Source organism: Coregonus lavaretus (genome assembly GCF_964263955.1).
Source record: "Coregonus lavaretus genome assembly, chromosome: 23".
Lineage (NCBI taxonomy): Eukaryota > Metazoa > Chordata > Actinopteri > Salmoniformes > Salmonidae > Coregonus > Coregonus lavaretus.
This window is the reverse complement of record NC_140010.1, coordinates 913,994-921,012: the sequence shown is the minus strand read 5'-3', so window position 1 is coordinate 921,012 and position 7,019 is coordinate 913,994.

Below are 7,019 nucleotides of genomic sequence, written 5' to 3'. Positions count from 1 at the left end.
TTGCATCAGCTAGGTGATGTTAAATGGAGTTGCATCAGCTAGGTGATGTTAAATGGAGTTGCATCAGCTAGGTGATGTTAAATGGAGTTGCATCAGCTAGGTGATGTTAAATGGAGTTGCATCAGCTAGGTGATGTGATGTTAAATGGAGTTGCATCAGCTAGGTGATGTTAAATGGAGTTGCATCAGCTAGGTGATGTGATGTTAAATGGAGTTGCATCAGCTAGGTGATGTTAAATGGAGTTGCATCAGCTAGGTGATGTTAAATGGAGTTGCATCAGCTAGGTGATGTTAAATGGAGTTGGATCAGCTAGGTGATGTGATGTTAAATGGGGTTGCATCAGCTAGGTGATGTGATGTTAAATGGAGTTGCATCAGCTAGGTGATGTGATGTTAAATGGAGTTGCATCAGCTAGGTGATGTTAAATGGAGTTGCATCAGCTAGGTGATGTTAAATGGAGTTGCATCAGCTAGGTGATGTTAAATGGAGTTGCATCAGCTAGGTGATGTTAAATGGAGTTGCATCAGCTAGGTGATGTGATGTTAAATGGAGTTGCATCAGCTAGGTGATGTTAAATGGAGTTGCATCAGCTAGGTGATGTTAAATGGGGTTGCATCAGCTAGGTGATGTTAAATGGAGTTGCATCAGCTAGGTGATGTTAAATGGAGTTGCATCAGCTAGGTGATGTTAAATGGAGTTGCATCAGCTAGGTGATGTGATGTTAAATGGGGTTGCATGTGAATAGTAAATGGTAAACGCATCTGAAATGCAGACATACCCTATTTATATCCCCTATCCCCTTGTAGTTATATAGGATATATACACTGCTCAAAAAAATAAAGGGAACACTTAAACAACACAATGCAACTCCAAGTCAATCACACTTCTGTGAAATCAAACTGTCCACTTAGGAAGCAACACTGATTGACAATACATTTCACATGCTGTTGTGCAAATGGAATAAACAACAGGTGGAAATTATAGGCAATTAGCAAGACACCCCCCAATAAAGGACTGGTTTTGCAGGTGGTGACCACAGACCACTTCTCAGTTCCTATGCTTCCTGGCTGATGTTTTGGTCACTTTTGAATGCTGGCGGTGCTTTCACTCTAGTGGTAGCATGAGCCGGAGTCTACAACCCACACAAGTGGCTCAGGTAGTGCAGCTCATCCAGGATGGCACATCAATGCGAGCTGTGGCAAGAAGGTTTGCTGTGTCTGTCAGCGTAGTGTCCAGAGCATGGAGGCGCTACCAGGAGACAGGCCAGTACATCAGGAGACATGGAGGAGGCCGTAGGAGGGCAACAACCCAGCAGCAGGACTGCTACCTCCGCCTTTGTGCAAGGAGGAGCAGGAGGAGCACTGCCAGAGCCCTGCAAAATGACCTCCAGCAGGCCACACATGTGCATGTGTCTGCTCAAACGGTCAGAAACAGACTCCATGAGGGTGGTATGAGGGCCCGACGTCCACAGGTGGGGGTTGTGCTTCCAGCCCAACACCGTGCAGGACGTTTGGCATTTGCCAGAGAACACCAAGATTGGCAAATTCGCCACTGGCGCCCTGTGCTCTTCACAGATGAAAGCAGGTTCACACTGAGCACGCGACAGACGTGACAGAGTCTGGAGACGCCGTGGAGAACGTTCTGCTGCCTGCAACATCCTCCAGCATGACCGGTTTGGAGGTGGGTCAGTCATGGTGTGGGGTGGCATTTCTTTGGGGGGCCGCACAGCCCTCCATGTGCTCGCCAGAGGTAGCCTGACTGCCATTAGGTACCGAGATGAGATCCTCAGACCCCTTGTGAGACCATATGCTGGTGCGGTTGGCCCTGTGTTCCTCCTAATGCAAGACAATGCTAGACCTCATGTGGCTGGAGTGTGTCAGCAGTTCCTGCAAGAGGAAGGCATTGATGCTATGGACTGGCCCGCCCGTTCCCCAGACCTGAATCCAATTGAGCACATCTGGGACATCATGTCTCGCTCCATCCGCCAACTCCTGGACAGTCTGTGGTGCAACGTGGCGTTGGTGGATGGAGCGAGACATGATGTCCCAGATGTGCTCAATTGGATTCAGGTCTGGGGAACGGGCGGGCCAGTCCATAGCATCAATGCCTTCCTCTTGCAGGAAAACTGAGTTGGCAGATGCTTTAGTCCAGGTCTGGGAGGAGATCCCTCAGGAGACCATCCGCCACCTCATCAGGAGCATGCCCAGGCGTTGTAGGGAGGTCATACAGGCACGTGGAGGCCACACACACTACTGAGCCTCATTTTGACTTGTTTTAAGGACATTACATCAAAGTTGGATCAGCCTGTAGCGTGGTTTTCCACTTTAATTTTGAGGGTGACTCCAAATCCAGACCTCCATGTGTTGATAAATTTGATTTCCATTGATAATTTGTGTGTGATTTTGTTGTCAGCACATTCAACTATGTAAAGAAAAAAGTATTTCATAATATTATTTCATTCATTCAGATCTAGGATGTGTTATTTTAGTGTTCCCTTTATTTCTTTGAGCAGTGTATATAGATATAGATGTCTGTCAGTATTCTCATATGTCTGTCAGTATTCTAATCTGTCTGTCAGTATTGTCATCTGTCCCTCAGTATTCTCATCTGTCTGTCAGTATTCTCATCTGTCCCTCAGTCTTCTCATCTGTCTGTCAGTATTCTCATCTGTCAGTCGGTATTCTCATCTGTCCCTCAGTATTCTCATCTGTCTGTCAGTATTCTCATCTGTCTGTCAGTATTCTCATCTGTCTGTTAGTATTCTCATCTGTCTGTCAGTATTCTCATCTGTCTGTCAGTATTGTCATCTGTCCCTCAGTATTCTCATCTGTCTGTCAGTATTCTCATCTCTGTCAGTATTCTCATCTGTCCCTCAGTATTCTCATCTGTCCCTCAGTATTCTCATCTGTCTGTCAGTATTCTCATCTGTCTGTCAGTATTCTCATCTGTCCCTCAGTCTTCTCATCTGTCTGTCAGTATTCTCATCTGTCTGTCAGTATTCTCATCTGTCTGTCAGTACTGTCATCTGTCTGTCAGTATTCTCATCTGTCTGTCAGTATTCTCATCTGTCTGTCAGTCTTCTCATCTGTCTGTCAGTATTCTCATCTGTCTGTCAGTATTCTCATCTGTCTGTCAGTATTCTCATCTGTCCCTCAGTCTTCTCATCTGTCTGTCAGTATTCTCATCTGTCTGTCAGTATTCTCATCTGTCTGTCAGTACTGTCATCTGTCTGTCAGTATTCTCATCTGTCTGTCAGTATTCTCATCTGTCTGTCAGTCTTCTCATCTGTCTGTCAGTATTCTCATCTGTCTGTCAGTATTCTCATCTGTCCTTCAGGATTCTCATCTGTCTGTCAGTATTCTCATCTGTCCTTCAGTATTCTCATCTGTCTGTCAGTATTCTCATCTGTCTGTCAGTATTCTCATCTATCCCTCAGTATTCTCATCTGTTCTTCAGTATTCTCATCTGTTCGTCAGTATTCTCATCTGTCTGTCAGTATTCTCATCTGTCTGTCAGTATTCTCATCTGTTCCTCAGTATTCTCATCTGTCCCTCAGTATTCTCATCTGTCTGTCAGTATTGTCATCTGTCCCTCAGTATTCTCATCTGTCTGTCAGTATTCTCATCTCTGTCAGTATTCTCATCTGTCTGTCAGTATTCTCATCTCTGTCAGTATTCTCATCTGTCCCTTAGTATTCTCATCTGTCCCTCAGTATTCTCATCTGTCTGTCAGTATTCTCATCTCTGTCAGTATTCTCATCTGTCTGTCAGTATTCTCATCTGTCTGTCAGTATTCTCATCTCTGTCAGTATTCTCATCTGTCCCTTAGTATTCTCATCTGTCCCTTAGTATTCTCATCTGTCCCTCAGTCTTCTCATCTGTCTGTCAGTATTCTCATCTGTCTGTCAGTATTGTCATCTGTCCCTCAGTATTCTCATCTGTCTGTCAGTATTCTCATCTGTCTGTCAGTATTCTCATCTGTCTGTCTGTTCTGTAGTGTCTGTAGTGTATGTTCTGTAGTGTATGTCTGTCTGTTCTGTAGTGTCTGTCTGTCTGTTCTGTAGTGTCTGTTTGTCTGTTCTGTAGTGTCTGTCTGTCTGTTCTGTAGTCTCTGTCTGCTGTTCTGTATTGTCTGTCTGTAGGGTCTGTCTGTCTGTCTGTTCTGTATTGTCTGTCTGTCTGTTCTGTAGTGTCTGTCTGTATGTTCTGTAGTGTCTGTCTGTAGTGTCTGTCTGTCTGTCTGTTCTGTATTGTCTGTCTGTCTGTTCTGTAGTGTCAGTCCATTCCCTTCTTTATGACAGGTGACAGAGCTATCATCTCTCTCTCCCTCCATCCATCTCTCTCTCTCTCCCTCCATCATCTCATCTCTCTCTCCCTCCATCCATCTGTATCTCTCTCTCTCCCTCCATCATCTCATCTCTCTCTCCCTCCATCCATCTCTCTCTCCCTCCCTCCATCCATCTCATCTCTCTCTCCCTCCATCCATCTCTCTCTCTCTCCCTCCATCCATCTGTCTCTCTCTCCCTCCATCCATCTCATCTCTCTCTCCCTCCATCATCTCATCTCTCTCTCCCTCCCTCCATCTCTCTCTCTCCCTCCCTCCATCCATCTGTCTCTCTCTCCCTCCATCCATCTGTCTCTCTCTCCCTCCATCCATCTGTCTCTCTCTCCCTCCATCCATCTGTCTCTCTCTCCCTCCATCCATCTGTCTCTCTCTCCCTCCATCCATCCATCTGTCTCTCTCTCCCTCCATCCATCTCATCTCTCTCTCCCTCCATCCATCTCTCTCTCTCTCCCTCCATCCATCTCATCTCTCTCTCCCTCCATCCATCTCATCTCACTCTCCCTCCATCCATCTGTCTCTCTCTCCCTCCATCCATCTCATCTCTCTCTCCCTCCATCATCTCATCTCTCTCTCCCTCCATCCATCTGTATCTCTCTCTCTCCCTCCATCATCTCATCTCTCTCTCCCTCCATCCATCTCTCTCTCTCTCCCTCCATCCATCTGTCTCTCTCTCCCTCCATCATCTCATCTCTCTCTCCCTCCATCCATCTCTCTCTCCCTCCCTCCATCCATCTCATCTCTCTCTCCCTCCATCCATCTCTCTCTCTCTCCCTCCATCCATCTCTCTCTCTCTCCCTCCATCCATGACATCTCTCTCTCCCTCCATCCATGACATCTCTCTCTCCCTCCATCCATCTCATCTCTCTCTCCCTCCATCCATCTCATCTCTCTCTCCCTCCATCCATCTCATCTCTCTCTCCCTCCATCCATCTCTCTATCTCTCTCTCCCTCCATCCATCTCATCTCTCTCTCCCTCCATCCATCTCTCTCTCTCTCCCTCCATCCATCTCTCTCTCTCTCTCTCTCCCTCCCTCCATCCATCTCATCTCTCTCTCCCTCCATCTCATCTCTCTCTCCCTCCATCCATCTCTCTCTCTCTCCCTCCATCCATCTCTCTCTCTCTCCCTCCCTCCATCCATCTCATCTCTCTCTCCCTCCATCCATCTCTCTCTCCCTCCATCCATCTCTCTCTCCCTCCATCCATCCATCTGTCTCTCTCTCCCTCCATCCATCTGTCTCTCTCTCCCTCCATCCATCTCATCTCTCTCTCCCTCCATCATCTCATCTCTCTCTCCCTCCATCCATCTCATCTCTCTCTCCCTCCATCCATCTCTCTCTCTCTCTCCCTCCATCTGTCTCTCTCTCCCTCCATCCATCTCATCTCTCTCTCCCTCCATCCATCTCTCTCTCTCTCTCCCTCCATCCATATCATCTCTCTCTCCCTCCATCCATCTCATCTCTCTCTCCCTCCATCCATCTCATCTCTCTCTCCCTCCATCCATCTCATCTCTCTCTCCCTCCATCCATCTGTCTCTCTCTCCCTCCATCCATCTCATCTCTCTCTCCCTCCATCATCTCATCTCTCTCTCCCTCCATCCATCTCTCTCTCCCTCCATCCATCTCTCTCTCTCTCCCTCCATCCATCTCATCTCTCTCTCTCTCTCCCTCCATCCATCTCTCTCTCTCTCTCCCTCCATCCATCTGTCTCTCTCTCCCTCATCCATCCGTCTCTCTCTCCCTCCATCCATCTCTCTCTCTCTCTCCCTCCATCCATCTGTCTTTCTCTCCCTCCATCCATCTCATCTCTCTCTCCCTCCATCCATCTGTCTCTCTCTCCCTCCATCCATCTGTCTCTCTCTCCCTCCATCCATCTGTCTCTCTCTCCCTCCATCCATCTCATCTCTCTCTCCCTCCATCCATCTAATCTCTCTCTCCCTCCATCCATCTCATCTCTCTCTCCCTCCATCCATCTGTCTATCTCTCCCTCCATCCATCTCATCTCTCTCTCCCTCCATCATCTCATCTCTCTCTCCCTCCATCATCTCATCTCTCTCTCCCTCCATCCATCTGTCTCTCTCTCTCTCCCTCCATCATCTCATCTCACTCTCCCTCCATCCATCTCATCTCTCTCTCCCTCCATCCATCTGTCTCTCTCTCCCTCCATCCATCTGTCTCTCTCTCCCTCCATCCATCTCTCTCTCTCTCCCTCCATCCATCTCATCTCTCTCTCCCTCCATTCATCTGTCTCTCTCTCCCTCCATCCATCTGTCTCTCTCCCCCTCCATCCATCTCATCTGTCTCTCCCTCCATCATCTCATCTCTCTCTCCCTCCATCATCTCATCTCTCTCTCCCTCCATCCATCTCTCTCTCTCTCCCTCCATCATCTCATCTCTCTCTCCCTCCATCCATCTCATCTCTCTCTCCCTCCATCCATCTCATCTCTCTCTCCCTCCATCCATCTCATCTCTCTCTCCCTCCATCCATCTCATCTCTCTCTCCCTCCATCCATCTCTCTCTCTCTCTCTCTCCCTCCATCCATCTCTCTCTCTCTCTCTCCCTCCATCCATCTCATCTCTCTCCCTCCATCCATCTCATCTCTCTCTCCTTCCATCCATCTCATCTCTCTCTCCCTCCATCCATCTAATCTCTCTCTCCCTCCATCATCTCATCTCTC